Below are 10,460 nucleotides of genomic sequence, written 5' to 3'. Positions count from 1 at the left end.
TGGAATAAATTATGACCTACATTAAATTAAGTCAAGATTTCAAATTTCTTTGGTAAAGTACAAAGAAAGGAATCCAAAGACTCAGTGGTAAAGGAAAATTGGACTGGATTTATCATATGCAACGCAATCACTTACTACCTCATTATATCCCACAAGAGACCTGAAGATACTCCCTTTATAACAGCACTGAGAAATATATTTGTGAGGGAATCTCAGCATCCTTTAAATTCTCGGTAGTAGTTTATTCAGTAAGCTGGGGATTGCCATTAGTATTGTATTCCACCACTGAAATGGGCTAACAGGAGCTTGATGGGACTTAACAGGGTTCAAGTCAGGAAATAGCTTAGGTCATTTGGGTCCCATTCTGTGAGCCATAATTTAGTCACATGGTCATATCTAACTGCAAGGCAGACTGAATTTAGTCTTGATGGGAGTGGCAGTACTCAACCATGTAAAAAATGGGTGTGATTTCCAAATGGGTAGCAAGATTCTGAAGCATGAAAGGGATTATGATACATTATTGTTGAAGATAAAGGGTCACATGTCAAAGAAATGGTGACTGCAGTTTTATAACCTTAAGAAACTGAATTCTGCCAACATCTGAATGTTCATGGAAGCAAATTCTTACCTAGATCATCCAGAAAGAAACACAGCCCTGCCTTGATTTAAGCATTATGAGACCCTGAGCAGAGAATCCATTTATGCAGTGCCAGACTTCTGACCTCTGGAACTATGGGCTAATCAATGTACATCAGTTTAAGTCACTAAATTTGTGGTAATTTGTATATAGCAGGAGAAAACTAATTCATTATGTGATCCACCAAGCTCTAATGTCAGACTTATACAGTAGTACTCCATCAGCAAATGGAAATGTGTCCTGCTGGCATAAGTGTGAGTAAGTCACTGTAATTTCCAAGGCACTTGCTACAGCTACAGTGCAACCTATCTCTTCCAGTTCCACATCTGGCCTCATGGAGGGTTTATCTATGATTAGCTGACTAAAAATAGCACATCAGGACCTTATTTACAGAAGGTTTCACATGTTATATTGGCAACAATCTGAAATATAGGCATTACAGTCCTACTCAAGGATAGCCAGGAAGGACTGGGGGATAGGAAGAATGGAATGGAATGGAATGGAATGGAAATACTTCTAATGAGCTGAACACCTATATGTTCAGTTCATGTTGAAGGAACAGTGGCCAGAGGTCTGTTTATGGGCAAGTGCTAATTTGGCTAAGTGATCAGTGTCCTGGAAAAACGCAATTAGAAAATTGTTGCCAAAACAAGTATGGAGAAGAGATATAAGGATGGAATTCTCAGAGTGTAAAGATGTTCCAAAGGGTACAAATACCCACCAGACGATATTGACTCAATAGAGGCTTGCAATATTCAAGTAAACAAGGTGACCCCATTCTGTGAATGTCAAGCATCCCCTTCCCTCAGCTATCTTTGTGCTTGTACAATGAGCTCATTACCATAATGTTCATGATGACAGGAAGAGGGGTCAGCTATAGATAAACAAAGTGCATGTCCATTCACCAAGTCAGCTAAGGTTATTGCCACTGATGAATGCCCAGCTTGCCAATGGTAGAGGCCAGTGCTGAGCTCTTGATATGACACTATTTCCTGGGAGGTTAGCCAGTCTCCAGATGGCAGTTGATTACATTTGACCTCTTCCATTTTGAGGGAAGCAATCATATGTTCTCTTTGGAATTGAACTAAGTCTGAATATAGATTTGCCTTTCCTATCCACAGTGCTTCTGCCAGCACCACCATGTGTTGACTTTCTAAATGCTGTGTTTACTGCCATGTCTGACAAAGTAACATTTTTATAGTAAAAGTGGTGATAAATGAGCTTCAGCCCAGAGGATATACAGGGTTTACCATGAACCAAATCATCCATTATAATAGAAGAATGGTTTAATGAATGGAAGAATGCTTTAATGGAAGAATGGAATAGCCTATTAAAGACACAGTAACAGTCTTAGTTGGACGATAAGAAATTGCAATATTGTTGTACAATCCAAAAGATGCCCTATATACTCAGAACCAGTGACTGGTGTGCTATGGGAGTAGAGGCATCTCCTTTCACTAATAACCTGTTCATAAGCATTTTGTGTTCTGTTCTCATGGCTTTGGGCTCTGATGCGTTAAATATGAAGAGGAATGTTTTCACTAGAAGACATAATGACATTCCCATTGTGATGCAGGCTAGCTGGGTCTGAGGAGCTAGAGGGGTTCTCACAGGACCAGTCAAGAATGCCCTTGGCTTCACACAGGATAGAAATCAAACGTGAGCCAAGAGAAAATGAGAAAAGAGTATATAAAAGATATAGAGAGAGTATAGATATAGACAGAGTGTTTAGGAGACTCATAAGGGAAAGAAGAATGAGCATTTTTATTGAGAGGTGAGAGTGAGGTTTTTATTGAGAATGGTGATCTGGTGCACATGTCTTCTCAGGTATTCAGGAACAAAAAGGAGTTTCAGGTGTTCTCCATAAGTCACTTATACCCTAAAGCCAGGGGTCTTGATGACTCAGTGTCCATGAAAAACATTCATGATGACCCTGCCCAGTCAATCCATAGATGTTGTCTATTGTGTTGGAAGTCTCCAAAGAAATCATTAACTCCTTGACCTTTACAAGGAGGACATACATTCTATGTTCTATAAGGTAAGGGTGTAGGTCCTAGTGATAATAGAAGCAGGAAAAGGAGAAAAATAAAAGCAGTTTTTCATGGTGTCCCTTTACTTTCCCTGTCTTAATTGAACAAGAAGTTCTCACTGCTGTGTAGTCCCTTCTGTCTTCTCACATCATTGAACAAACAAGAGTTTAAGTACTTTGTAGAGTGATTAATCCTGATTTTAAAGATAAAATTGGCTAGTGAGGATAGGATTGCTGGATAAAATACAAGTTGTCCAGTTAAATTTGGATTTCAGGGAAATGATAAATGCAATATTTGGAACATATTTACATTAAATAATGATTTGTTATTTATCCAAAATGCAAATTTAACTGGTTTTCCCATGTTTTTATTTTCTAAAGCTGGCAACTTCCACTGGGTTTAAGGTATAGTATTTCTGGAAACCAAGGGATTCTCAGGTCTTCCCACCCCCCCCACCCCAACCATTTTAGTTCACATCCTCACTATCATACAAACTATTGCTATAGCCATAACAAACCTGCTTGGCTTTGTTTTTTCCTGCACAATCCTATATACCAAGAATAGAAAAGTCAACCTAAAATAGCTAACATACCATATCATTCCTCTGCTCAAAAAGCATCAAGGACTCTTCTTTGCTACAGAGATAAAGTTCAAACTCTTAAGCATTGAATCAAAGCCTTTCATGCTTCATGCTCTTTTCCCACAACATCCTTAACTGAACTCCTTAATCCAACCAGGGATATTTTCTTCACTGATGCATGTTTTCTCACATGAACTTATCTAAATCTGGATTTAAAGTTCCCCATTTTTAAAGTTTCTCTTACCATTCAAATGAAGTAAAATAACTTCCTCTGAAATAATACAATAAGATAATGTAGGCTTGTATTTATTTCTCCAAACTTTTCCAAAATTTTTAGTAATCTCTTTCCTTGGGATCACATTGAACTTTTAAAATATTTTAGATTATGCAAGTTATAAGAATCAACAAGTATTATGTACCAGGGTTGTATAACATTTTAACTCAGTTAATCATCAAATATCCAAAATGTATAAGTAGATGCAGATTTTACCTTTATTTTACAAATAAAAAAGCAAAGGAACAAAGAGGTTAAGAAACTTGCCCAAGGTCATACATATGTAAATGGCAAAGTTGGAATTTAAAACCAGGCATTCTGTGGGCACGTGGGTGGCTCAGTTGGTTGAATGTCCTACTCTTGATCTCTGCTCAAGTCATGATCTTGTGTTTGTGAGATCAAGCCCCACATTGGGCTCTGAGCCGATAGCGTGGAGCCTGCTTGGGATTTTCTCTCTCCCTCTCTCTCTGCCGCTCCTCTACTGGCTCTTTCTCTCTCTCAAAATAAATAAACAAACTTCAAAATAAATAAATAAATAAAACCAGGCATTCTGGCTCCAGAGCCTGTACTTGTAACTATTCTGTTACATTGTGTCTGTGAAGAATGAATTTCCTGATTTAAAAATTGAAGCAATAAGATAAGATTATTTTTCTTTGATTCACCAATTTTGCAGTTCATGCAGAGATAGCTATTATAACCAGTTTGGTTTGGTTTTTTAGACCTTTAGACCTTTTTCTATGTGTTTCTACTATGAATGTGTACCCATAGAGACAACATACTATTGTTTGAGTATTCTTTAATATAGGTTTGTTTTCATATATAACTTTTATATATAAATACATATGCAATATGTATAAATAATAACACTATACTAAACATCAGTGTACATGCCTCTTTGAGAATATATTCTGTTGAGTAGATGCAAAGCAAGTGAATTTGTAATTTTAAAGCATTTATATATAGCCACATTCCTAATAGTAGTATATGATAGTAACTATTTCATTTCACCCTCAGTAATATTTAATTTTATCAACCTTTTTATTTTAATTTGATGGATGAGAATTTCAAACTCCTTGCTTGTATTTTTTCCAAATACTAGTAGAGTCAAACTCATTTTCACACATAATTGACCATATTCATATTTCATCTGTGAATTGTCAGTTCATATTTTTTACTTATTTCCATTAGATTATTCATCTTTTTTATGACTTTTATGTATATCAGCCTAGTAACTGTGTCTACTGTATATGCTATAAATATTTTCCTCCACTCTTCTGTTTGAGTTTTAACTTAATTTGCTTCATCTTCCTTTGGTTCTTTCTAGTACATTTTATTTTACAGTTTTTTTTTTCAATTTTCATATATCCTGCTCCTTGTAATCCATTCTAATCCATTCTGATATTTTAAAAATAGAAGTTAGATCATGTCATTTTCCTTCTTACACCTTACTTTGGCTTTCATTGACCTACATGCTCTGCTCTGATCAATCTCGCAGGCCCTTATCCATCTCTCTTCTCCTGAAGTCACATGAGAAAATGTTTGCTGGTTTTAAATAAGATTCTCAAATAATCTTAAATAAGATTCTCAAAATCAGGTGCTTTATACCCACTTTTTCCTCTATATGGAATACTCTCTTCTTCATCTCTGCTTGTCTGATGTTACGTGTTGAATAATGTCCTCCCAAAAAGATATGTTGAAGTCTTAACCCCAAGTTAGGGGGTGTGTGGTGGATGGAAATCAATATTCAGATCAAAAGACTAGGTAACACTGACACTTTAAGTACATCAGTGAGAAGGCACCAGAAGCACAGTCAACAAGTACAATTATTTTGTAACCAAGAGTTACAGATTATCAGAATTTTTTAAGGCAGATAACTGAAGTAGAGGATTTCTTTTCAAGAGGAATAGGGGGTGGGTGGCAGTAGGGTGGAATATTTACTAAAGGGGAAGAATATTTATGAAAGGTTGAGTTTTATTTTCTTCTAAATAGAACACTTGTTAATTTGGCTGAAATTTATAGAAAAGAATTGCAAAAACAGTTGGAAATAGAAAAAGATTATCTAATTATAAGAAGCTAATATATTTTTCCTTTATTTTGCATATATTTATAGTGCAAAAAAAGCTGTTGCTGTCATATCAGGGATATTAATGGTTTTAAAAACATAATTTTAGGTGGAAATTAGAAGTTGTACCTCATTGCATTCTTATTTGATGAGGTAGTATATCAGGGAGGATTCGGTCACAGAGTCAGAACCACTATGAATAAAATAAATAAGAAGGATAAATTGTATTATTAAGACTTCTACTGTTGTGGGAGCTGGTGAAAAATCTCTGGAAGGCTGTTGTCTCTGTTCTTGGAGGAGGGCCTGAAATTACATGTTGGTCAACAGGCTGACTGTGAATGGGGAGAAAGAGGGCAGACTAGAATCCATGAAAACAAGCTAGAACCCACATTTGACCCTCATTGCTTCCAGCCTTGAGTGACCTTCAGGAGACGCTGGAGCTTTTCACCACAGCACTACTCACCTGGCTGAATCAGGATTCACAGAAGCCGAAGGAGGAGGTCCCTCAGAAGTGGAAGGAGGGTCGAATAAAAAAACAGATTTAGTCCAGATTTAGTAAGGAGAGACTTTATTTGAAAGTAACCAAAAAGGGGGCGCCTGGGTGGCTCAGTCGGTTAAGTGTCCGACTTCGGCTCAGGTCATGATCTCGTGGTCCGTGAGTTCAAGCCCCGCGTCGGGTTCTGTGCTGACAGCTCAGAGCCTGGAGCCTGTTTCAGATTCTGTGTCTCCCTCTCTCTCTGACCCTCCCCCATTCATGCTCTGTCTCTCTCTGTCTCAAAAATAAATAAACGTTAAAAAAAAATTAAAAAAAAAAAAAAGTAACCAAAAAGACCTTAACATTTCCCTCAGCTGGACTAAATTTGAGACAGTTTTCTTCCTGATGATAGGTCCCCGACCTCTTTTTCTTAGAACCCTCACTTTCAAAAACTTGCAATTATAAACTTTTTTTTCTACTTCTCAGAAATATATGTAATTCTTCTCCCAATCTCTTGCCAGTTTTGTCACCCTGGAAATGACCTTCTCAAAGATGGAGGACCATCTCTCTGACATGTAAACATTGAAGGAGATAGCACTTCTCTGTCCCAGTCTTTATGGGAGGGTAGGATCCTGACTTCAGTGGGCACCAATTAGTGCACACTGATGGCATAGACACAGAAAGAAAAAGAAAAAAAAAAAAAAAAAGCAAACTCAAGAATCACTCAATGTGCTGGACACATTCCGTTGATTAACCTCCCTGTCAATGGACTACAGTACTTTTCTACTAGCTCACTCCAGCACCTGAAAACTCTTCTGCCTTTTGTTTTAGCAGAGTTGGATTCAGTCTCTTTCCCCTATTGCAATATCTTGGATAAATTCTTCCTTGCCTATTTAACTTTGGTGTAGTTTTTATTTGACAAAAGAATTATTGCAAGGGGGAAGGGAAGGAGGAGGGAAGGGACAACTGCACTAGGGAGAAAGCTGTGACTGTAAGACCTCAGGCATCTCAAAGGTTAGGCAGAAAGGTTTTTCTTTTATACAGAAGAGTAAACAGGGCTAGAAAGAAAAGGATGTGGGGAGGTGGGATGAAAGTGTGGCAGATAGTAGATCATACACTGTTTCACTCTGAGGCCAGCTTATTCTCAGAAGTGGCTGTTAATGCACATTTGTATGTTGAACACAGTTGAGGGACCTGAGGAAGGAGAGAGGTTTAATCAAAGTTTGGTTAGCAAGCATTTTGTTCCCAATGATCAGTGGAAACAAGCAGTTTAGCTAATCATTTATGACACAAGGTTCTGTGTCTGGCCTTGTGATAGGTAGACGAGGGAAACATCTAGAAGTCTCACCTAGGTCATAGGGTAAGGACAGTTCTTTGCAGTAAGCTTATTTCTCTGGAACACAAGTGATTTTTAGGGGGAGGAGATTTAGTAACCATCTCTGTTTTGGGGAGTGGAGGGTGCAGGTAAAATTCAATATTATCTGGATTTGGTTGCAGGCTTGGCTATTGCCTCACACCTGCAAGATGGGCCAGCAGATCAGCAACAAGGTGTGGGAACTACAGCAACCCCTGGTAACCTACACTGACCTTTCAGAGGACAATGCCTGTTGTTTCCTCTCCACTTGAGTCTCATACAAATTTCTCCTGTAGCCAACCATACAGGGAAAGAAATTCTGGGAAAGATGGTTTCAGCTTTGATAAGTCGATACAATATAAAATGAACCTAGTGAATAAAGTTGAAAAAAACCCTCAAAAAACAAAGCAAAACAAACCAGTGTGATTCTGAACAACTTGAGAGAATAAATATATCCTAGTAAAGAAATTCCAGTTATATATGGTTTAGAAAATCATAGTAGATAGGGTGATATGTGAATGGAAATTGCCATTTATTTCAGAAGCATCCTTAGCCTAGTTAAGTGCAATGTCCTTGATGTGCCTATGGTACTTACACCTGATCTTTTTAATAGCCATCATTTTCTATTGTAATTTCCTTCTTGTGTGTGAATCTTCCAAACTAGGACTCCTGAGGTCAGAAAATTTTGCATTGTTTTTCACTAGCACACAAGACTATGCCTTACGCATAGAAAGAGCTCATTATAGGCTTGCTGAAAGAATGGTTGGATGAGGTAGTGATTTCTGAAAGGTGAACATTGAGTTCAGGGTTTAACAAAAATATTATGGCAAAGGAAATAAACCAGTTACATAAAAATGAATATTACCTTAAAATTTTTTTAAATGCTTATTTATTTTTGAGAGACAGAGAGAAAGAAAGAGCATGAGCAGGGAAGGAACAGAGAGAGAGGGAGAGAGATTCTGAAGCAATCTCCAGACTCCCAGCTGTCAGCACAGAGCCTAATGCAGGGCTCAAAGAGATCATGACCTGAGCTGAAGTTGGATGTTTAACCGACTGAGCCATCCAGGCACCCCTGGATATTACCTTACTTTTTGGAGTAACCCAGCATTGTTTAAAAAAAATTTTTTTAATGTTTATTTTTGAGAGAGAGAGTCAGAGACAGAGACAGAGCATAAGCAGGGGAGGAGCAGAGAGAGAGGGAGACACAGAATCTGAAACTGGCTCCAGGCTCCAAGCTGTCAGCACAGAGCCCGATGCGGGGCTGGAACTCACAAATCCTGAGATCATGACCTAAGGTGAAGCCTGACCCTCAACTGACCGAGCCACCCAGGCGCCCCTTGGTGTGACCCAGCATTCTGATCAAAGACAAGCTTGTACTGGTGTTTCAGTGAGAAGTCCCCAGAGCCACAGTCAACTAGCACAATTGTTTTGTAACTAATGGTTACAGATTATCAGAACTCTTTTAAGCTGGATCACTGAGGTAGAAGGTTTCTTTTCAGGATGGAATTATTTTCAACATTTATTCTTTTGGTGCTTTTTATTTAATTTTGTTAAAAAGTACTATACACAAAGAAAAATGGTTCATACACATACACACCTCTTTTCAGGGGCACCATGATAATGCAGTACCTCTGTAGTATGTATGTATACATGTCTATAATATGTGTGTATCTACCATATTAAAATCAGTCTGGCTTCTCACCCTGAGCCTGACACTGTCTCTGCCATATTCAAAATGCCCTCCAGTAAGCTCCCATCCTGGACCTGATGGAACCCAGACAAACTTCATTCTCCCCTTCACCTTATCCTGAAAAGCTTATCGTATTTATCTCTTGAGTTGTTACCTATTTCCATCCCTATCAGTGTCCTACCTGCTGTTCTCAACCATGCAGACCTGTGTCTTCTTAGAGCTTTCTGGTTTCTTACCACTTCATGTAAGAGAATCGGTTCTCTCTTACTCTTAAATGCGTTGACAGTAACCAGAAAGACCGTAAAAGCTCTGACTGTAACATAAATGGTGTTATTATCCCAAGTCCCTAATGTTGTTCTGCCCCAAATCTTTTCTTTTCAAACCCCATTTAGCCTATTCCAGTCAGTTTCCATTTAATTCAGTATCATTGTCTCCATGTCAGTATACTATTTCAATAATATTTCTGATAATAAATTATAGTTACTATTTATTTAATAAATGGCATTAGTGATCCCTATGCTGTAGACACTTTTTAAAGTGATTTTCAAGGCTGAATTATGTAAAGCTCACAAAAACTGTATGAGGAGGATGTTATTGTTATCCTTGCTTTACAGATGAGAAAACTAAAACCTAGAAAGTTTAGGTAACATACTCATTATAGCTAATAAGTGTCAAACTCAGTACTTAAACCTGAGAAGACTGATTCCAGAGGCCAGACTCTCAACCTCTATACTATGTTGTCCTCGTGATAATAGAATGAAAAAGAAACAATGAAAGGAAAAAAAGTCAGCTATAGGAAATGACAAAAAGTGAAAGACAGATTAAGAAAAAGACCTGGGGTGGGGGGGCGCCTGGGTGGCTCAGTTGGTTAAGTGTCCAACTTCGGCTCAGGTCATGATCTCACAGTTCATAGGTTCAAGCCCTCTGAGCTGTCAGCACAGAGCCTGGAGCCTGCTTCAGATTCTGTCTCCCTTTCTCTCTGCCACTCCCCTGTTCACACTATGTCTCTTTCTTGCTTTCAAAAATAAATAAATATAAAGAAAGAAAGAAAGAAAGAAAGAGAGAAAGAAAGAGACAGAAAAAGACCTGGGACACCTGGGTGGCTCAGTTGGTTAAGTGTCCGACTCTTGGTCCTGCCCAGGTCATGATCTGATGGTTCGTGAGCTCGAGCCCCATGTCAGGCTCTGTGCTGACAGCGTGGAGCCTGCTTGGGATTCTGTCTTTCCCCCTCTCTCTTTCTGCTCCTCCTCTGTTCATTCTCTAAACAAACAAACAAACAAACTTCAAAATTTTTTTTTTAAAAAAGAAAAATACCTGCAAGTATGAATAATGACACAGAATGACGGTAGTCAGAGAAA

The sequence above is a fragment of the Panthera tigris genome, chromosome B1 (assembly GCF_018350195.1).
Source record: "Panthera tigris isolate Pti1 chromosome B1, P.tigris_Pti1_mat1.1, whole genome shotgun sequence".
NCBI classification, from domain to species: Eukaryota; Metazoa; Chordata; class Mammalia; order Carnivora; family Felidae; genus Panthera; species Panthera tigris.
This window is presented reverse-complemented; position numbering follows the sequence as displayed.